This window comes from Podarcis bocagei, assembly GCF_964188305.1.
Source record: "Podarcis bocagei genome assembly, chromosome: 6".
Taxonomy (NCBI): Eukaryota; Metazoa; Chordata; class Lepidosauria; order Squamata; family Lacertidae; genus Podarcis; species Podarcis bocagei.
Window position 1 is genome coordinate 38373393 of NC_138130.1, and position 23407 is coordinate 38396799.

Below are 23407 nucleotides of genomic sequence, written 5' to 3' on the forward strand. Positions count from 1 at the left end.
GCCCGCCGAGCTCGCAGGCAGCCAGGCAGGCAGACGGCGAGAGCCCCGCGCTGGGCGGCCTCTCCTCGCCGCCGCCGCCCCGCCTCTCGCCGCCCGACTCGCCCGCCTCCCTCCAGGCAACATCTCGCGGCACACTAGTGTGCCGCGGAACAGTGGTTGGGAAACACTGCACTAGGCCACATAAAATCCTGGCTTCAGAACATGCTGCTGGCTTCAGAACTTGCTCCAGTTTGTCAGAGAAGATCTTTCCCAGCTAAGTTCCTATTCCCTTCCCATTCCTTTTGGAATTTGGGCTCTGGACCTGCCTTTGAATTACACTGCCTGTTTCTAGCTCTTGGAATTTGACCTTTTGACCATCTTGAACAGGGGTCAGCAGCCTTTTTCAGCTGTATATTTAAGTCTTCCTAAACAGATCGATATTACAGTGGTACCTCTGGTTACGAATGGGATCCGTTCCGGAGCCCCGTTCGCAGCCTGAAAGGAACGCAACCCGCGTCTGCGCACGCGCGGGTCACGATCCGCCGCTTCTGAGCATGTGCGAGTGGCGAAACCCGGAAGTAACCTTTCCGGTACTTCCAGGTCGCCGCGGGACGCAACCTGAAAAAATGTATCATGAAGCAAACGTAACAAGAGGTATGACTGTCCTTGCGATCCAGATGATATGAAATTAACTTCCAACAATGAAGCTTTTTGCATATGTGTTCTGAACTCTGTCTGCCAGTGTTTAGTCACAAGAGATAGGCAAATACTAAGGGTGGGGGTGGGGAGACCGGGTTTCTCACAATTGCTAGTTAAATTACCATTCAGATGCAGTGAGCAGCAGCTGTTCATTACATAACAGAGGTTCTTGCACAAGATAATTCCCAGACTCTCTCAGGTGAGTGGCAATGTTTGTTGTATGACTAGCAAATGGTGCAATGTACCTTGTCTCAAGGCAGGCATTGTAACTGAGATGGGTAATAGTGCAAATATTACCACACGTTGTCTGAAACCTTCAACCTTTTGATTTCCCTTTTTGTCAGGTGTTTTGATTTATGCACCAAAAACTTGGAGGTAAAATTAGGCCCAGATCCTTTGTGGCTGGCCATTCTCCTGGAAGTCCTCAGTAAGGCTGTAACGAAAAACAATTCCAGTTTTCTTATTTTACTACTTTTCATCCACACTGGGAAGCACAATTTTTGTTTTGTTTTGTTTTGTTTGTGGAAAACGATTGTTTGAACCTATCTTATAATAGTGGATATTTTTCCATAGCAGAGTCTCAGCTCCTTCTCAAAAACTTTTTAGGTGTATGTCTATTTAAAGCACCAGCTACTTTTAAGAAGTGGATTTCAACTATGACTTACAAGGAAGCTTAGATGTAAATTATAGAGTATTATTTAATATTATTTATAAAATATGAATTTGCTGGATCAAGGCTTTTATAAAGAATTTTCAAATGCTATTTCTGAAATAGTATACTATCTTAATTTCTTGTCTATTAGTAATTGAGATGATAAGCTCTGAAAAAAGGACAGACATTTTCTTACTTTATTTTTAGTAATGTAGCTATACTTAAACACTTGTTTTATTGGCAAATTTTAAATATTTGGAATATAATGATTATGATGAAACTAATTCACAATGTTAAATTGCATAAGGGTATCTAATGTAGAAATGCTACATGAATATCTGGCTAACTTTCAAATAACATTATCTTTTCCTTTTATTCAGTGTGTTTCTTAAAAAGAAGGGGAGGAAAAGCTATAACTAAGGCTTCATTAATATGACTACTTTTCCTATCAAAGTTTTGCTATCACTTTTTAGTTGTTGGCATCCGTCTGACTCGAGAGGATAGGAGCCAACTCCTAGGGGTAAATAAAATATTTGAGGGGGCTGCCTCCCCCAAGTTGATAGGCATTCACATTCAATTGGTGTGTGTGCACTGTGTCATGTGATTGATTATGTGGGGCGGGGCTTACCTGGGCCCCCACAATATTTTATTCAGGTTGGCAACCCTGCTCAAGAGACCATGAAGTGCATGTCTGGGGGTGAAGTAAGACCACTGTGGTAGCAGCACCGAAGTAGACTTCCTGAGGTGCAAGCCTGGGCAATGTGTATGGTGGACCCTAGAATTAGACTTATTCACCGGATTTCACATTAAAATATGAAATCTCATCTGGAGAGTCCAATTTTGCTGTAGTGCTGATGCCTAAAGCCACAAGGGTTGCATACATGTGTGATGGAGCAGCAAAACACAGACTTGAACCTTTTTCATGCCCAGAGTCACAGAGATAGGAAGAACTTGGTTGCGCAAACTCTCCTGTAGTCTGAAATCATGGGTAGTGAACACTTGCTCTCAGAGGAGAAATACAGGGTATAAAGACCATATAAGCAAAAAAACTTATAAACCCAGAAGGTTTGTCCAGTGATTGAAACACAAGTCAGTTGGCACAGAAGAGCACATGACATTTGGTAGGTTCTTTAGTCTCTGGTCTTTTTGTTTTTATTTCTTAACATTTATGTACCTGTTGATCATAGACAAAACGTCAAAACCGTGTACAAACCTCAAGACAGTTTATTGGGAAGTATCTGGTCAATATCTTGAGAACTGTTGAAGGAATGATAGGAAAGCTGTCAACTTTTGCACTGGTCAGGATACGTTGCCTGAGAGAGGGTATAATGATTGTGTTCACATGTTTAGTGTTACATGGACAGACCTGTCCTCCCTTCACTTTCTCCTGCGTGGCCGAGACAAAAACTTATGTCGAGCTTAGTTTTGCTTTTAAAGTATGCTTTGCTTTACATATGAACTAGAGTTCTTGGTTTAAAACAAACTCTGTTCTGTGTAATAATAAACTAGCTTCAAACCACAGATTATGAAGCTGGCTTATTAAACTGACCATTTTTTGTTTTATTCAGGATCCCTGGTTTCTACCTAAGACCCTTATTTTTTTGTGGGGGGGAGGACCTATAAATGCATCAGAACTTCTCCTGGCCATGTGGGAGTAGGAGAGGGGGGTGGGAGTAGGGGTTTGAGGCTGATGCTTTGTATGGGCTTGTGGATGCTATATTATGGTTTAGTGTTGTATGTGAACTGGGCCGGTACAGTGGTACCTCTGGTTGCGTACTTAATTCGTTCCAGAGGTCTGTTCTTAACCTGAAACTGTTCTTAGCCTGAAGCACCACTTTAGCTAATGGAGCCTCCCGCTGCTGCTGCGCCGCCGGAGCACGATTTTTGTTCACATCCTGAAGCAAAGTTCTTAACCCGAGGTACTATTTCTGGGTTAGCGGAGTCTGTAACCTGAAGCGTATGTAACCTGAAGCGTATGTAACCCGAGGTACCACTGTAGTTCAGACACTCTTCAAGATTCCATTTACCTACCTACCTACCTACCTACCTACCTACCTATTCATTCATTCATTCAGTAAGTAAGTAAGTAAGTATACCACCCTTCATTTGAAGATCACAGGGCCATTTACAACATAAAAATGCCTGATGCCTGATCATAGTGGTGACTGACCTAGATTCCCAGTATGAATGGATGATGCTCAGTTGTGGTATCCCGGTTGTGCAACAGTTTTCACTTGTGTAATGGAATTTCCCTTTCCACTCCACTCTTCTCTTCTCCTCTCCTCTCCTATCCTCTCCTCTCCCTTGCAACCCCTTGCATACACCCCAAAAATATGCTCTGGGGTGGGGGTTGGGTCCTTGCCCAATAAAATTTCTAGATAAACAGAATAAACAGAAGATGAGAACCACTAGATTCCGAGATATTGAGTGGCAAAACGCTTAGGAAGTTGGCAAGTAAACCCATTACAGGGGCAGAGAGTGGACAGAACCAGCTCCAGCAATGAGGGAAACAAAGGGTGCTTTAAAAAAAAAAGAGCTATTTTTATTTTCTCCGATGTTAAGATTGTTATCTCATCTGTGGTGACATTTTTGCTGTGAGAAGGAAAATGTGGTCTGTAAAGTTTCCATTAGCCTATATGGTAGATATTGAGTGTTGAAAATACAAGTTTATATCTTGGCTGAGATCAGCAGAGCACAACATTCACTGGGAGTTATTCTTGCCAAAGTCAGAAAACATTATTTAGGAAAAATGGAGAAGTTGGCTTCTGTAGTACCCTTCTGATGCTAACCCAGCCTCTGCCCATCACCCACTATTTCCCATAAATCCAAATATATGTGAATGAAAGCCAAGTTCCTAATAAGGCAAGTGAAAACATGGCTTTAATTTGTAGTTAAGAATACTCCGATCTGTGTATGTGGCCACATGTTCCTTTGGCAAGATGTTAGAAGTTCCTCTGAAGCATATAATTACTATATCATTGCTTAATAAAGGATACTTTTTAACAATTAATTCTACTTGGAGCATTAAGCTTTTTTAGATTTCAGAATTTAATAGAACAGTTTGAAGGTGTCAAGAGAATTGAATTGTTTTAGTCATTTAATTCCTTTTTATTTCAATCTACACTATAGCACACTCTGCAATTATTATTTTTAAAAAGATACCAAAATTCAGATGTATAAATACTGAATGGCGACTGCAAGAATAAAAGAAACCTGCCTTGACATGCATGAATGAAGAACGATTTCCCTGGCTATTTACACAAATAAGAATTTTTCTGTGTTTTAAGACAGTCTTTGAAATGTTAAATCCCTGTCATGTTTTTTCTTCTTCTCCTGGCTGGCAGAAGGGGAATAGACACTGAAAGCAGCCAAGAACATCAGCTTGTATAGGAGCATTCCTGTTCTTTAAAAAAAAGAAATAAAAAACCCCCAGCCAGATTTGCTTCCTGTATTAAGGGACGGGAGATGGGAACACAGCTGCTCTCACAGTTCAACATGAAATGACTTTTAGTGTGCAAGTTTGATTGAGCACTTGGCCTGCAAACGTATGCGAGCTTACCCAAGACGAAGCATTGAACTTCATAGTGCAGTACTTACTTCCTAGTAAAACACATAGGACTGCACACAAACCAATTCCTCAAAAGAGGTCTACAGTGGAGCTTTTATGATAGCATTCTCTTGGTCTATATAATTAGACCCCAGTTCTCCTGGGATACTTGTGGATCTGTTATGGTGTTTTTTTATAAATCAGAAGGGAGGATGATTATCTCCAGTTGCCAATTCAAGTTGCCTTAGCAACTTTATTTACTGATTTAAAACTTTTTGATAATTTGTGAACATTTAAAAAGCACTAGTCCCAATAGAGATGCTTGGGGGAACCCAATTAATGTTTCCTAAGTAAATAGTTTGGCTACGTCAGTGTTTCCCAAACTTTTTTGGGCAACGGCACACCTGTTTACTGAAAAAAAATCTCGCGGCACACCATCATTAAAGCCCCGCCCCGTGACGTCAGCGCGCAGCGTCACGCCGGGAGGGACGCACGAAAGTGAAAGTTTTTTCCCTCCCCCTTGCCGGGGAACCTCCAAGCTTTGGGGGTGGGAGGAGGCAGCAGAGCGAGGGACTGAGGGACGGCGGCAACTGAGGCGGCGGCGGCTGTTGTGGTGGTGGCGGCGATAGCGGGCGGAGGAGGGGGCGGCGGCGGGGCTTGAGGAGCCGTCGCCGGGAGTTGCTGCAGCTCCTCGAAAGGCTTCTCTCAGCTGCGCTCAATCCGCCTCGGAGAGGATTTCCCCTCCGGTCCCATGCGTTCGTTTGGGGCATCGCTCCGGCTGCTCCCTCTCCCGCCGCGCAGGAGCGATGCCTCTCTCTGGCTCTCCCTCCGCGCAGGCTGAGGGAGGGAGGGAGGTGCGCATGTGACCCGTCTCTGCTGGGAGACCAAACCCAGCGAGGCAGAGTCGCGCGGAGGCGCCCAGGCAGCGCTGCCGGCTGCGAGGAGGAGCGCCAGGCAGCAGCAGGAGGCGCGGCCTCTCCTCGCCGCCGCCCGACTCGCCCGCCTCCCTCCAGGCATCTCGCGGCACACGAGGCAACGTCTCACGGCACACTCGTGTGCCGCGGAACACCGGTTGGGAAACACTGGGCTACGTTTGCAGGGGCTTTCTGCCAGAATTGCAGTTCTTAAGGCAAGTCAGACACTTGGAGAGAGAAAACTATCAGCGCCGCAGTGTGACTGCATAGAAGCCACAAAAAAGGAAAAGGGGGTTGCTTAATTATAGTGGTTGCTTTTACAATTGGTCTTCTGTGCAATCACACATCCCACCCCCAATTTTCATAGCAGGATATTGTGGACCAAAACAATAAATAAAACCCTTATGGTGGTCACGATAGTCTACATACTGCTGGACTTGCACTTTTGGAAGAATACCCAAGGCAACTCTTGAAAAGTAGAAACCTTTCTAGAAAGGACCACCCAAAGAAACAACAGCTATACTGGTGAACAACCCTGTTCTGTTTAAGTATGCTTATACAAGCCAATCTCACTTTTGTAACTGGAGTTTAGATTTAGCAAATATTTATTTCTCTTCGCTGCCACCACCTGTAGCTACCTTTTATTCACATGACTTAAAACGCTGAAGTATCCCCTGCCTGCAGTCTGGTTTGCTGTATATCTATGGTATGTTTTATATGGTCAGATACTCAAATAATTCACCCAGGCCAACCCCTACTTGTTGCATAGGGGTGCTTATATCAGTGGAGCTTGTGAAGCCTGTGTTGCTAAACTTTGGCTAAGGAACAAAGAATAGTTGCTGTGATAGCATGCCAAACCATTAAATTGCAAGTGTCAACTTGCCGGCAGATATTCCGAGGTACTCTTGTTTCCGCCCTCACAACACAGTAGGGTGTGGTGTTCCAAACTAGGTCAACGAATACCTAGGAATGTGGAACTGACTGTTTAATTAGGGCTATCTTTTCATTCTTTAGTTCTTAAATGTTCTGCGGCTCAGCAGTTGTGTTACATAATGGAAGCAAATTCTAACACTGCATGATTGTACAGTTGGCATGCAGTTCTAAGTATCTCAGACAATGAGAGGTACCAAATAAAGCACAGCTGAGACTTAACAAAACCAACCTTTGCTGGGGTTTTTTAATCAGCCTACATGGAAACATCTTTATCATGTATGAGCACCCATAAGCCTAGAATCAGGATTTGTTTTAAAAATTGTGGTCAGGAGCTTCACTTTGGAAAAATCTCAGAATGGCAAGGAAACAATAGGTTTTTTTCCTGGTTATTAGACTTGTTTCATGACCTTCTCTCATCTTCGATGGTGTACTTTCCAGACCTGTGAATATTCACATTTCCCAATACCTAATTCCTAGATTAAGTCATCCTAAACTATTACAACTTTTGCACCATCTTCCCAGCTCTGTTTGGTCCACCTACCCCAGAGGCAACAAAGGGATGTTTTGGCCATGGGACAATCAAATGATAGGCATTTTCTGGCCAGCAGACATTTCATCTTCATGATACAGTGTGATGTGCCGAACAGTGGAGTTTGGTCTTCTGACCTCTACAGACATCTCCATCTCCTTATCCAAGTGCTTCTCTAGCAAACTTAGTTGTTGACAATATAAATGGCCCAGAGAACAGGAAAGGTAAGCAGTGGAATAGGACATGTTGATATCTGTGACTCAGGATTGGAGCTGGAGCTGTTCTCCCCACAAATGAGGCTTATCTCCTCACCGCCAACCCTTCATTCTGATCACCAGCTACATCATTGTTCACCCCTGAATATTCTCAAACTTCTTCCTTCTCTTGAGCAAACCCTTTTTCTGTGAGAGACCACTGTTGCTAAAACTTCCTAGCAGACTCTGGGCTTTCCACTGGTCTGTTGCCTTAATCTTGAAGCTGGTCGAGGGAGGGCTTGACCGTAGAGGTTATTGTAGTGATTGTGGGTGGTGAGTGGCTGGTGAGGTGCCCTTGACAGTCTTTCTGGATGTCTTAGGACTCTAGCAGGTTCTTCCAGTTGTACTGGGATTCTCTCTGGAGTCCCATGCCTCATCCTCAGAGGAGGTCTCCCAGGGTCCCTGGACAGATAGTTTCCTAACAATTGATGGCTAAGTCTACAACACAGCAGTTAGATATTTGGTTGAAGCTAGTTACTGGGAGCATGTCACTTCCCTTTTGCAACAGCCTTGTTTGCTTCTGGCCTAACTCAAAATATGCTTCAACGCGAAGGTCCTTAAATTTAAACCCCTTGGTGTTTTAAGACTGGGATATCTACCAAAGAGTGTATTTTCTATGTCCCTTCAACATTTAAGTTTGATTCATTGGGGTACAGGAGGGGACTTTGTGGTTCTGCCTAGGGTGAGGAACTCCCTACCAGGATAAGTTTGCCTTCCCTTCTCTGAGATGGTTTCCTGCCATCTTGTGAAGACCTTATTTCAAAAGGCATTTGGCCTCTTGAACTGTTTGTCAGTTTTTATATTTCCTGGAATGCTATATTGAGCATTTTACAGAAAGCTGAGATATAAATATTTTAAATCAGTTTTGTGATTTATTTATTTTAAACTTGATATCCCTGTGTGCTTAATCTTCGGTATATTTTTTGTTGGCTGAAATTTAAATGGAAAAGCAGGGCACGAATGCTTTATAGATACATACAAATATACATACATGCACGCATACTTCATAATAGCCATGACCTGATGAGCTTGTATGGTTAAAATGCACTTTTAATATTCAGGAGCAATAGGATGAACAATGGTGGTTAAGCCAGAAAGTGAAGATAACGAGAAATAAATCTGGTTCAGAATTGTATAACTATTTATAGACTTTGAGGGGTGCAAGGTTTTACTGTACAGATTTTTAGAATGGGGTTTTAGTCAAGAAACTCATTTTTATTACAACTCTAATCTGCTCTTTGTTCTTTTAATTTGAATTGAAGAATAATAGTTCAATAATCCCAGGATCTAGGGTCTGGATAATTGGGTCTTTCTGAAAAATGCATAATAATGTATAATAATAACAGTTGGGTACTACAGAATATTAATGAAAATGAAGTTGCACAGATCTTTGTATACAATGAAGGATGACGCCCCTTCTCTGGTTTAGAACACAATTAGAGTAGATGAATAATTAAACAAAATGTAGGGCCCAACATCAACATTACTTTGCTTGGTGTCTGTTTCAAATAGTTTCACTATGAAGCATAATTCATTAATGGGCTAGTCAGTGAATTGCTGAATTAGGTGGTGACTTCAAATACAGGTACTTAGCACTTTTTGTAAATATTGCTCTCTCCTTGCAAAATATGCTCCCCTTTTGGCAATTTTTCATTGGGCCATTTTCTGGCGTATTTCTGATGTAAGTGCGTATCCCAACATAAATTTGGGCAGCCCACATGTGGCATTTTGTCTTCCTTGTGAGACTCTTTGCTGTTAATGCCAAGGTTGCATGTTTGATCCTTGTATTGGACAGCTGCATATTCCTGAATTGCATGATCCCCAGAGTCCCTTCCAACTCTACAGTACTATGATTCTAATACAGTGGTACCTCGGAAGTCGAACGGAATCTGTTCTGGAAGTCCGTTCGACTTCCTAAACTTTCGGAAACCAAAGTGTGGTTTCTGATGGGCTGCAGGAATCTCCTGCAGCCAATCGGAAGCCAAGGAAGCAGTGTCAGACGTTTGGGTTCCAAAGAATGTTTGCAAATCAGAACACTCACTTCCAGTTTTGCTGCGATCAGGAGCCAAAACGATTGAGTCGCAAGGCGTTTGTCAACCAAGGTACAACTGTACTATGATTTGGAATCCCTAAAAAGGTCTTTTTTCCATCAAAAACATGTCCGCTGAAGAAGAGAACATCTGATTCTGGGCCTTTATGACTGCTTTCACTTCTCTCCTGGGAAGGAGGGACCCTCTTGAATTCCCCTAAAAAGAGGAAGCGCAACTCAAAGGCATAAGTGGAAGCATAAACCACTCTTACAGTCAAGGGCTTTGAGGCTTTAAGCAGAAGAGGGTCAAGCGTTGCCTGTGTGCGCTTAGGCTCAGAATGGAATTGGGCAGGTGGGCAAAATACTGGCCCTTGAGATTGGCAGGAAGTATGAAGCCTTTGGACTGCCCAGGCCTTCTTCCCATGCCTGATCAAAAGAGCAGAATCCTTTGCATTTTTGTCCTTCGGGCTTCAGTTTCTCAAGCTCAAGAACATATTCTAGGGCAGGGTTGGGTAGCCCTGTAGCCTTCTTCCAACATACATCAGCCCTACTGATCAGGAATTATGGGAATCATAGTCCAGCAACTTCTGCTCTAGGCGAGTTTTGGGTATGGTTGTATCCATTGATCTGGCCCAGTCCTGACATCTGTATCCTCTCAGCTGTTTGCATCAAACATAAAGCCGTTCTACATATCTGCTTTTCAAAATGTTGTCTTTATAGCACTGATGTTGCTAAGCTTCTGTAAAACTGAGTTAATCATTACTTCCTTTATTATGTATTAGGACATCTAAGGATGGAAAATGTTGCATAATTGCTATGTTGACATAACCATTTATTTGTACATCTTTGAGCAAATAGGTTCTCTGCCCTATTCAAGCTCATTGCAACAGGCAGATGATTGTGAAGAAAACCCCAGTAGTTTTTATAGACCAACATTACGGGTTTTTGCTTTATATGTGCAATTATGTGTCTCTAAAATAAAATATAGTTTTAATGTATTATTTAACAGTATTCGTATGTCACCTAATAAAGTTCTCTAGGTAACAACAAAACATTAAAAGTGGTTGCATTGAAAATGTGTATGTCTGATGACAAAATGGGAGAATGTATGGGAGACAATTTTGGGGCTGGAGTTTCCTGTGGAGGGGAGTTTGCCCACTTAGCTGTTCTGCTGATAGATACTGTCCATCAGTGGACCTACACCAAATGGATTCCAAGTCAAAACAGTTACAATACTCTTGCAATGCAATCCTATACTCAATTTCAACGGAGTTCAACGGGACTTACTCCCTGGTAAGCGAGTATAGCATTACAGCCTCATATAAAATATGAAATGCATCTCAAATACAGTTGATTGTGAGTATTTGTTAGGATTTTGCTAATACACTTATACATTTGCAAATTATTGGTATTTAAGTAGTCCTGTGAATGTAAACATATTCGTGTTATTATTTTCATGTGTGTAATGCCTGTTTGCGAGACACAATAAATTGAACTGAACTGAACTGAACCAAAGTAGCAGGTAATGTCACTGGAAAATTGTTTTAAGGAGATTTTAGTCTGCAGTTGGAGCGTGCTGCAACTAAATTCTTACCCAGCACAGAAACATATCAGCATGAAATGCCTTAGGGCTCTGGCTGGCTCTTCAGATAGTATTTTCAGGACGATCTCCAGTTAACGTCTATCTAGATTCTTTCACAGCTCACCATACTTTGGTGGGGTGAGGAGGGACATTTTGGTATCCATGTTCATGTTTTCAGAAGGAAGGATGTGAGGTTAGGAAATACATGCATTAAGCAAACCTTCGCCAACCTGGTGCCCTGCAGATGTTGGTCACTGCTGGCTAGGGATGATGCGAGTTGTAGTTCAAAACATTTGGAGGTTATCAGGTTGGGGGAGCCTGCACCCTGAAAGGGGTTATAGGCACTATTCTAGAGGCAAGGTTCTCTGCAGTAAACATTTGTGAAAGAAGTTGCTTACCGAAATGTTTTCCACTGATGATTATTTTACTTGAATAAAAATTGGTTAAGTTCTTATGACAAGTTTTCCTTCTTCTGAATAGAATTTTTTATGTATCTTGTAAGTCTCTTTAGTTGGGTTTTGTTTACAGTAGTGGTCATATTGAAAGCCAGTATTGTGTAGTGGTTAGAGTGTTCGATTAGGACTTGGGAGACCAGAGTTTAAACCCTCACTCATCCATGAAGTTCACTGCGTGACGCCATTGCCTCTCAACCTAACCTAATTCACAGGGCTGTTTTGAGGATGAAATGAGGACAGGGGAAACCATGCACACCACCCTGAGCTCTTTGGAGGAAAGGTGGGATGTAAATGTAACAATAAATAGATATTGAAAGCAGTGTTTGAAATTGTACCTGGCTATTGGCCACTTGAACCAAGTGAAGCTGCCAAGATGGCGCCTGGTGTCTCCACCATCTGGAGGTGTAGGCCTGGGGATACTTGGGTCTTGACTTTTTTCATACACTAAAACAATGAACAGGGTGGTGAAACAATGACTACTGCAATCATAACATAACCATAACATAATCATATGTTATGCAATCATAAGATAAAAACACAACATAATATCACCAAAGCAACTATCTGTAAACAAACAATCAACGTCCATAAAAATGGCAAAAGTAGTTGCTTTCCAATATAGTTTTTTTTCTTAAATTATTGCAAAAGCAGTAATAAAGAGTCCACTTGTTATATACCAGTGGTTCAGTGCTCGGACGCCATTTTGTCACCAAAGAGCTTCGTCATCGAGCTTTGTAGTAAATAATGTACAAGAGACGACAGTATGTAAATGACTTGAAGCAGGGTTATATCTGTCTCCATCTGCATGTTCCCATTGGGAGGAGCGTAGAAAGAGGATGATGTCCTTCAGTTTGTTAAACTTTACATACTGCCTTCTCTAAGCTTAAAGCAATAGTTTTCAGCTAGTGTGCCGTGGCACCCTGAGGTGCCTTGAATGGTGGCCGTGGGCAACACTGGCTTCTGTGTTTCCTTCACTCCTCTTGTGTTTCTGCCTCCCAAAGGCTTGTGCAGCTGTTTGTTGCAGCAGCTCTGGCTACAGGCTCCCCAGACGAATGGTACCTCTGGGGCTGACCAGGAGGTGCTTCCCAGGCCCCTTTGGGGCAATGTGAGGAGGCACTTCTCAGCTCAGAGACTGGGGTGGCAGCAGTGGCTGCCCGGAGGACTCCCAGGGAGATGGGAGAGCAGAGGAGGTTGAGGGAACATTTCACAAGGGAGAAAGTTTGAAAAGCAGTGAGGGACTGCCAGCTCTGTAGGCAAGGAGTGAAATAACTGGACTCCTGAGGCCCACAGGGGTGCCGCAGAAAGAATGTAGTTGGTCAAGGGAGCCGGGGGCCCAAAAAAGTTGAAAACCTCTGACTTAAAGTATTCTAAACTCAGTAAACTCAGTACAGTGGTACCCCGGGTTACATACGCTTCAGGTTACAGACTCCACTAACCCAGAAATAATACTCAGGTTAAGAACTTTGCTTCAGGATGAGAACAGAAATTGTGATCCGTTGGTGCGGCGGCAGCAGGAGGCCCCATTAGCTAAAGTAGTGCTTCAGGTTAAGAACAGTTTCAGGTTAAGAACAAACCTCCAGAACGAATTAAGTTCTTAACCCAAGGTAGCACTGTACTTCTGATGAACACGAGGATGTGAGGCTCAATAGACTCAACTTGCCCCAACTGAGCTTTTCACTTGCTTTTCTGGGGCTGTTTCCAACTTTTGCAACTGCAGAAGAAGTGAGTTGTAGGTAGCACAGTGCTTGAAGAGAGGGGATGTCAGTAAAATGCCTAGGAAAGTCCCTGTTTCCTGTGCTATGCTATCCTTTCCCTGCCACCAACACAATGATCTGGTTTAAATGCCATGGTAAACCATCATTTTAGTATGAAGCTGCAGTGAGTCTCAGGTTCTCCCACCCACCCTTTCTTCATCAAATTGTGGGGAGGAGTTTGGAAGATTTTGTTTACAGCTTAGGTTACTGCTGTTTGTTATATTGTCTGAATCTGACAAACGAAGTTTGAAATAAACCATCATGGATTACGAGGCAGATTTATTTAACCACACCATAGATAACAAACCACAGTTTAGGGTTCTGACGAGATGCTAGACTGTGATTAATGGAAATTGGATATGAAAGCGTTCAATGACCACAGAAAAAGAGAGGGGAGAAGATTGTGTGGCTTGCTATTAATACACTATGATGCGCAGCATTGTGTTTGAATGGGGCCAATGAGTCACCTTTGCCCATCTTCAGAGCCCCTGCCATGAAGTATTGATGGAAGCAGTGGGAGCATTACAGACCACGAGTGGGATTGAGAAGCTAGGGCTTATGATTCAGCTCAACACTAGCTTGTCATAGATGAATTGGCAGGAGCACTCCCCCCGCCCCCCGGTATAAATAGTAGCCATTGTCATCAGAATGAAAGGAAAGCAGCTGTTCAGAGCAAACGTGGAGAGTAGTTGAAGGATGACATAGCAGGACTACTGAACTGTTGTCCTCTCCAAAATAAAATTGAATCCATGCAGCCACATGGTTCAGCCTCTGCACATGAATACTTGATTCATACAGCTCTTTTGTGTTTGGAAAGCACTTGCAGGACAGTGGAATGCACCATGCACCATAGATGTTATTAACTCCAGCAATTCATGCAACATGGATGTTATTAATTCCAGCCAATTTTTACCAGGGCACAAACCATCATTTAACTTTTGTATCCTATAATCAAGTTTTCAGTTGTTGAGCATACAGATTTAATGCAACCAGAATCTGCTTCCCATCCTTGCTAAGTTCAGTATTATGTATTTGCAGCTAGAACTGAGAAATGGTATGCAGTGCTGGAAGCCAAAGTAAAATGATTTGCCCAAGCTCTGTATTTGCAGCCAGTGAGTTGGTTTTCACAAAACATTAAACCATAATTTAAAATAAGCTATGGTTTAACGCACACGGGTGCTTGGCTCTTTCACCATTGGACCCGCTATTGGTCTCATCTGCCCAATCCACCAGAGCCTATCTTCACATGCAGGGAAGGTCCCTACTTCACTGAGGGTTTGAGACCCATCGGCTACCCTGACCTGGTTTAGCTGGCCAGTTGAAGCTGTTTCCTTTGGTATGGCCACTGTCTCATGCTGACAGTGTCTAGGAGCCACAAGTGAGAGCTGAGTGCAGGGTGGGAACCAAAGGTGGACAAACTACCCCATAAGGAGTATATAAGTCATATCTGTGCTCAAGGCTTCTTTCAGTTTCTACACTTAAAAAGGGCACTACTGCTTTGCCCAGGTGTAACTCCAAACCATGGTGCCATGAAAGCACACTGTGGCTTTTTATTCTTCCAACTCCCCTCCCTCCCTTCTTGCACAGTGATGAGAAACTAGGGGAGACTAAGATTCCACAAACTGAGACCAGAAGATTCCTACCTCTCTGTGCAAGAGGGAAGAAGGGGTATATGACTGCGTCAGGACTCATACCTGCTCATTCTCATAAAGGTAAGCCATGGTTTGTCATTACATCTGAACACAGCCAACATGATCTGTGCAACTTTCCACCTTGGCAGAAATAATGGGGAGCAATGTGAAACTCAGAACAACCTCTATGCAAAGAGTAATCTGAGCAGCCTTTTTTGATTGACGGTATCCTTGGATAATATGGTTTTGCTTCTCTTCATTCAGTTTTTAGAGTATTTTGAGTAGTTCTAATCTTGAGTAGTAGTAATAAATCTGCTTTTGTTTTTATGTTTTGAACAGGGTATCAAAAGAGAGAAAGCTGGCCTGAAGTGAAATTGGGGAAAGCTGGGGATTTGACAGCATCCCCTCCTCCCCCAGAGTAAGTGAATTACTGAAATTATTTTCCTATTGTATAATTGCAATGGGCATGATCAATTGAAACCAGTGGAGCTTAAAATAGCTTAACTTTTGTTGGAATATGTCCAGTGTGTATTGTACTTGAATATGTAAAGCAATTAGTCTTATTCATTGGGAATTATAGCGTGAATTCAGGTTTAATGAAATGGAACTTTGTTGCTGTTCTGTCCAATGCACTGGGCAAATGTCCATCTTCCAAGTTATAGCCTGAATAACTTAACAGTGAGTTGAATTAAATGTAATTGCAAACCATTGTTTGGTGTTATATGGAAGAGCTCCTGGACTCCCCTCACAAACTGCAAACTATGGTTTTCACAAACCCTCTAAACCAGGATGGCAAACTGCACGGTTTGACATTACAGTGGTGCCTCGCAAGACGAAATTAATTCATTCCGCAAGTCTCTTCGTCTTGCGGTTTTTTCGTCTTGCGATGCACGGTTTCCCATAGGAATGCATTGAAAATCAATTAATGCGTTCCTAGGGAAACCGCTTGCCAGGCTGGCGGTGCGGAGAAGGGCTTTTCTCCGCACCGCAAGCCTTCAGGACAGGTACGAGAACAGAGGGGAAGGCGCGCAGCGCTTTCCCTCTGTTCCCGGGGCTTGCGTGGGAGGAGGGTTTTTCCTCCCCGCCGCCAACATTCAGAACAGCATTCTGAATGTTGGCGGTGGGAAGGAAAACCCTCCTCCCACCCCAAGTCTTCAGGAAAGCCATCCGATGCCGCGCGGTGGGAGGAGGCGTCCCCCCCCCCGCCCGGCATCGGAGCTTCGTTCCGATGCCGCGCGCCGGGAGGAGGCGTTCCCCCCCCGCCCGGCACCGGAGTTTCGTTCCGATGCCGCGCGCCGGGAGGAGGCGTTCCCCCCCCGCCCGGCATCGGAGCTTCGTTCCGATGCCGCGCGGGGGGGGGAGGAGGCGTTCCCCCCCCGCCCGGCATCGGAGCTTCGTTCCGATGCCGCGCGCTGGGAGGAGGCGTTCCCCCCCCGCCCGGCATCGGAGCTTCGTTCCGATGCCGTGCGGGGGGGGAGGAGGCGTTCCCCCCCCGCCCGGCATCGGAGCTTCGTTCCGATGCCGTGCGGGGGGGGAGGAGGCGTTCCCCCCCCCGCCCGGCATCGGAGCTTTGTTCCGATGCCGCGCACCGGGAGGAGGCGTTCCCCCCCCGCCCGGCATCGGAGCTTCGTTCCGATGCCGCGCGGGGGGGGGGGGAGGAGGCTTTCCCCCGCCCGGCATCGGAGCTTCGTTCCGATGCCGCGCGGGGGGGGGGAGGAGGCGTTCCCCCGCCCGGCATCGGAGCTTCGTTCCGATGCCGCGCGGGGGGGGGGGAGGAGGCGTTCTCCCCGCCCCGCCCGGCATCGGAGCTTCGTTCCGATGCTGCGCGGCGGGAGGAGGCGTCCCTCCCCGCCCGGCATCGGAGCTTCGTTCCGATGCCGCGCGGCGGGAGGAGGTCCGAGGACAGTGGGGAAGACGCGCTGCGCTTCCCCGCTGTCCCGGAGATTTCCCTATGGGCTGTCGTCTTGCGAGGCAAGCCCATAGGGAAATTCGTTTTGCGAAGCGCCTCCAAAACGGAAAACCCTTTCGTCTAGCGGGTTTTCCGTCTTGCGAGGCGTTCGTCTTGCGGGGTACCACTGTACATGGGACCCAACGCTATTCATGAACATGTCCAATTTACGGCGTTTATGCCACTGATTGCTATACCAACTATATTTATTGTGATCAAGATATATCCAGTGTTATTCTGCTGCACCAGTATTTACTGAACCTGAGAAAACTGCAAAAACCGCTATGATTTCATATTATTTATGCAGTGAGTGAAGGTTGCATTTCCTATAGTGAAGCTAACTATGTTGCCTCTACTACAGAGATTAACATACAGCACAATTCCACTTTTCTATGAAATGTATTATTGTTTATTACCCTGTTGAATTAAAACAACTGGTTGTATTCCTTGAGTAAATGTAGCATTTACTACATTTTTGTAAACAGCTTGGGCTTGGAGGATTGTTTGGGTGTTTGTTTTTATAACCAAGCTGCCTGTAAGTTTTAAGAAATAAATACATGAGCAGCTAATCCTGGAAATTTACAGTATCTGCGTTGAGGCCTACTCTCATGCAACTGTGTATAGACTTACATTCGTTTTGCTTTGTTTCACTTATTTGATTGCAATACGCATTTGCCACTTAAAACAAGCCATAATAAGATGAGAGAAATTGCAGCAGAGCAATTTTAGTTTTGTTATGTCCAAACTTTGGTTTACCGGCTTTGTTAACCAGTTTGCTGTGGTCTTTTTTGAGTGATAGTTAGTAAAACAAAACAAAGTGTGCCCTGAATTCTTGGAGCCACCAGTTAAGTGGTTGTCCTCACAGATAATAATTGGCACTAAGCTGATTAACTAGCAGAATTGTAACTAATGAACAGATGAAAGTTTGCAGCCATGGTTAAATATCTCTCTTCTTTCTTATTAGATTTACTGTATATCTTGCTGAGTGGGGGTAGGGAGGAATTCTAGTCCATGTGCTTGGCCTAGCCTAGGTGTTTAAATATATAGACACTGCTGCTTTACAAGGTTGTAAATACGATAATTGATCATGACCGCTGCTGAAGCATTTAGAAGTAGACGCCTTTCAAAGAAGAATCTGTTGTTTTACAAGCTCGTTTAGAGGTTGAATGTTTTAAGTGATTCCTGGGGACTAGCAGGTTGCTTTTTATGATGATTCTGTGCCTGTGATAAATAGAATAGGTTTATATTTCTCCGGATTTCGCTTGGCTCCAATCAGAAGCTGTCGACATAATGCTAATTCTCCTTTTTGCACACAGTGAGTCTTTGTAGTGGAGAGCAGGTGCTGTTTTCTCACCAACCAAAGTAAATTAAAAGAGAGACTGTAGTTAATGAGTTGCTAAACTGGTATTCCTTGACTGATAGTTTTGGGGGGGGGGTGAGGGTAGGAAGGGAGGAGGAACTTGCGGTATAAATAGTGGGCATCCTTTTCAGGTGACTTGAAAATAAGTTTATTACTGATGGGGCCTGGCCTGACATGTGTGCGCATTTGCTGTTCTCATTTTTGCTGATCCTTTTGAGGAAAACCAGCTCCTGCAGTAATGGGGGAAACAGAAGCAATTAGTGGTGTGCTCTCAAAGGCGGAATCTGAGGCCCTGCTTTAATTGCAGTGTTTAAATCATCTAAATTGGAAAGTGTTGCTACTGCCGACGCCCCCCCTCCAGCTCCCCAAAAGAGCTTTCTTCCATAATTGGATGCAAAAGTATTTTGTTGTTGTTGTTTGCTGATAGCTTCTTGGTTTCAGGCACATAATTAGTAATGCGTATGCATTGGAGTCACTAAAGCTGAAAATCCTAATAATTGGAGGGGGGAAGCGTATGGACGTGCAGGTAGGAAACAGAGAGCTGGAGGAGTGAAATAGTGTTCTGTTGATAGTACCTAAGTAGAGCTGTGTGCGTCAATAAAACAAGTGTCCTACTGTGCTGGAATACAAATGGGCTGTCTGTAGCAGGGTACAGCAAAGACATTTGGCAAAGAGGGATAGGAGAGCTTCTGGCGTAATGTAATTGAATTGACCATTTCTCTAAAGATACAGCAAATTGTTTGTTACAGCATTCATCATCATAAGGGAGGCCAGACAGCTTGCCAAACATATTATATTTCTAATAAAAATGGGAGAAAATAAAAGCCTACAGCTCTTGCGCTAACATGCAAATTACTCTTACTATGTTTGTGGCGTTTAATTGATACTATTTTTATTACTAATACTGTTGGACATTGACCTTGCAAGAGCTGTATAGTTTTTCATTTTGAGGAAGAGAGGCTGTGTTGACCCATAAGGAAAATGCCAAAATCCTTGATTGGCTGAACTGAGCGTTTAAATATTAGCCAACATTATGGCTTGCGCGAGAGTTCGTAAAATACCTTGCATATTTTTTGCCAGCCACAGTGCTTCTGTGTTATTCTATTTCCTTGGAGAAACTGATATGTTCATGTAACACGAAGCTGTGATGGAGCACAACCCAGAAGTTTCTGAGGTTGGTTATGTGATGTAGAAGACCAATAAACATGGGCCTAAATGACAGCTGGCTGGCTACATTCACAATGGGTCTTTCCTCAGTGAAATTAACCTCTGCCCAGTTGCTATTTTTTGCTGTGTGTTTACTGCTCCGGAGTTTCACAAAATTGGTCCCAGCAAGAGGGCTTTTTCAAGGTTGGTTTTGTGACTTTTTAAAGTATATTGAAATAAAAGGTGTCTGATACCTTTCTTTTTTAAAAAATAAATAAATAAATGGAGGAACTTGCTTAAGTCTCTCCTAGAACACTGCTCCTTGTTTGAATTTGCTGTGGTTTGACACATGATGCAACAAGAAGCAGCATATCTGAAATGGTATAATATGAAATGCTCAGCCTCAGTACATGGGGAAAACCCTTTCAAGCCAGCTCTAGAAGACTGAACGTAAATTGTATTCTGACGGGCCCCCTGGGCCATGCAGTGATGGCTCAGCAAATGAGAAGCAGTTAGCTTTTTAGATTGCCACATATGGAGAAGACAGGCATTTTGATTTCTTGCACCACTGAGCCCCTGATAAGGCTGGAAATTGGAATCAAAATAATTAGATTGGCTAAACAGATCCTCACAAACGAGCCAAGTTAATTAAGGGGAGGGGAAATGCCTTTGTATTCCAAAAAAAACAACAACATGGTATGCTCCCCCCAATTTAGGATGATATTTGTGCTGGGGTAGTCAGTAAGAGAACAAAGCTACTTTATGGGAGGCAAGCTTTTGATCGCTTTTAAGATACATGGAGAAAAAACAGTTGGATAATTGATACATTTTAAAGTAAGTGTTAAAAATAATAATGAGTGGTGTGATATGTAAGAAACCAGTTTGTGTGCTTTTTGCCTGAATGAAGGTGGGAGGCAACCTTTCTAAAAAAAAAACAACACCAAATACCTCTCCAAGAAAATAAAATATTTTTGTTGCGGCAACTGTTAATCCCAATATGGAACGCTCCTGCAAAACACATCGTTGTTGAAAAATGTGTGCACATTTCCCATCTAGCCTCCACATTTCCTTTTCTACTACCTGTGTCCAAAGAAAGCTAGAGCATTCAAATTCTCAGATATAAATATCTTTGCTCGTTTGCTTGAATGATCTAAAGTAACATTCCTGGTTTATTCTTGTTTTGCTCTGTAGTTTGGATTATGATGGATGCTCAATGTTAATTAAGGAGGTGAGTTAGGTATAGATGATGCTCCCTGGGGAAGGCAATGGACTTGATAACTTTATGGTCTATTCCAGTCTAATGAGCTCTGCATATGCAAATCAGGATTATAATTCCAATTTAAAGTCCTGGTTTGCTGGCAAACCATAGTCTATGCAAATGATAGGTTGTTCAGTACAGCTAAAGCAACAGACTATAGTTTGCTCCTAATCAGAAGAAATCAGAGTGTGTAGTGCCTGAAAATCCCAAATGATCTTTATACCCTAAAGCATCTTAATAGCATCATCTTGGATTCTTTGTTGATCAAGAGAATGGATTACTATAATGCGTCTTACTCCTTGAATGGAAGGCTGGTTGAAACAATTTTCTCCCTGTACTAACTTCCCATGGAACCAGGCACTGGTTAAATTGGATTGCTAATTGTATTTTTGGACTGTTAATCATGATTCTTGGTGTTCTGGGATAATTGTCTTCTTGTACAACCAATTTGCTGAGTGACTGAGGGTTTATTTGCATCCCTGTGTATACAGGTGTGTTACATGCAAATAAATCCTCAGTTACCCAGAAAATTGGTTGTATAGAACTGATGACAGTGTAGAAATTCTTGCATTGTTCAGCAGCTCAACAGCTTTTGTGCCTGAAAAGGTGATTTCCTAGTGTTGGGGCACAACCTGGGAACGAGGCCCTTTTCAAGATCTTCGCTCTCTTTAATTAAGCAATTTCGTATGGGAACAATATTCCCAGTACTTATTTTACTGTTAACAGTCCAAAATAAAATTTAACCAATTTGCATTTTCAAACGCATACTTCACCATATTATGATGAAGTTGCAGTGACCAGTGGCGTCACATGATTACCTGTCTGAGTGAGTGTAGGCTTGCAATACCTTGTGGCTTATGAGAAGGTGAGTTCCTGTGAACCTAGTTCCTTGGTGAGGTACCATTCATACATGACCATCACAAATTGCATCCCTGTAGTGACTAAAAGGGGGAAGGGTTGCCATGCTCACACAAAATTGCACATCTATTGTCTCTAACCATGCAATCCTCTCTACACAACTTCTGATGAATCATAAGCATGCTGATTCATGAGCTCCGACAATTGTGCGAAGGTTGCCGATTGACTGAACTGGGCCCATGCCTTAGAAACTACAGTGGTACCTTGTGTTATGGACGGGATCCGTTACGGAGTCCCATCCGTAATGTGAAATGCCTGTAACTTGAAGCGCTGCGTCTGTGCAGGCGCACGGTGCAATTTGGCGCTTCTGCGCAGGCGCAAGCGGCGATACCTGGAAGTAACCCGTTCCGGTACTTCCGAGTTGCCGCGGGACGTAATGGAAAAAGACGCAGCATAAAGCGGACACAACACGAGGTATGACTGTATATGCAATAGAGATTAAAATTCTAAACAATGTACATAATTAAAACACACTACAATCCTATTTTGAATATGTTCTTAGGAGCAGCTCTTCAGTCTTCCTTTTAGTTGTTTAGTGAGACATTATAGCACTTTTGTATAAAAGCTATTATAGTAGTTAATGACTGCACATCTACAGCCAATACATTTTTCATACTCTTGTATAGGACTTTCCAGCAGTTGACATCTGCCAGTGAAATGTTTTGAATTCCACCTCTGTGGAGATCAGATTGGTCCTCTAAAGGAACAGGGCCTTTCCCATTGTGGCACCAGTGCTTTGGAATGTCCTCTCCTAAGAGTTTCATGTGGTCTTATTACTGCATCTTTTCAAAGGCTTGTTGGCACCTTTCTTTTCCAATGAACTTTTTAAGTGGCTGGCAGATTAGTGCTCCTGTTTCTTGTGCTGACAATTTTTATTTAGTTCGATTTGTCTTACATATTTTACACTTTTTATGTCTGCATGTTGCTTTAGATGTTTTTAGGAAGAGTGGTATAAATAACTTTAAAACAAATAAATAGGTTAAATGTTTATTTGTGTGTATGTAGCGGTGCACTTTTCTGTTTCGTTCTTTTGCAATGCAATTTACCACAACTTGTCGTATCCTTGGGAACCGTTTATGCGGAATTATTTTATGAAATTTATGGCGGGCAGAAAGATGTAAATTTACATAGTTGGAGAGAGAGAGTGTCTGACTCTCTTGGGCTCTGTTTCAAATTTGTGTTCAGAAATACACTTGACAAGCCCTATTTATAGATCAGTGTGCTGTCATGAATACTCTTTCCTTGTTTGCATATATACAAGGAAATTTGAAACTAATTCATTTGTTAACTCATTTGTAAAAAGCCAACATTCATTTCCAGCTCTAAAACACAAATGTACTTAATTCTAAATTTGGTTAATGAATATTGAAGATATTGAAGGTTAGTGAGATGATGATGATGATTTTGCTGATGATGATTTTGATTTTATTTATTGAATTTATATACCACCCTATACCGAAGGTCACAGGGCGGTTCCCATAATAAAATCAAAATTTAAGACCACAAAATACACAATCAAAATAAAAACAACAATTCAATTACTTAAATTCCTGTATTCCAGGAATTGGCACAGTAATAAGAGCCTCCTTTATTTAAAGCATATTTTTGGTTTGGTTGTTTGAAGCTTTTATTTAAAGTGTGTGTATCATCCCATTCTGTTCACATATATATTTTGGGAAGGGAAGGAAACTGAAATTGTTTATAAAGTGATTAACACTAGGATGTTGCTGAAACAATGAGGAATCGGTTGTGTGTGTGTGTGCGTTTGTTCACACACCCCCCCCACTTCCCTGCCTGATTTCAGGGATCAAAAGAAACA

At 43.0% G+C, this 23407-nt stretch overlaps 1 protein-coding gene across 3 annotated transcripts in view; it reads left to right on the forward strand.

Moving 5' to 3' along the window:
• Positions 1-23407, forward strand: part of TBL1X (transducin beta like 1 X-linked) — a 133543-nt gene that overhangs the window by 26612 nt on the left and 83524 nt on the right. For all 3 annotated transcript variants that reach the window (XM_081197100.1, XM_081197099.1, XM_081197098.1), the window contains exon 2: positions 15298-15376. The gene's annotated coding sequence lies outside the window, so the exon portion shown is untranslated. The remainder of the gene's footprint in view (positions 1-15297; positions 15377-23407) is intronic.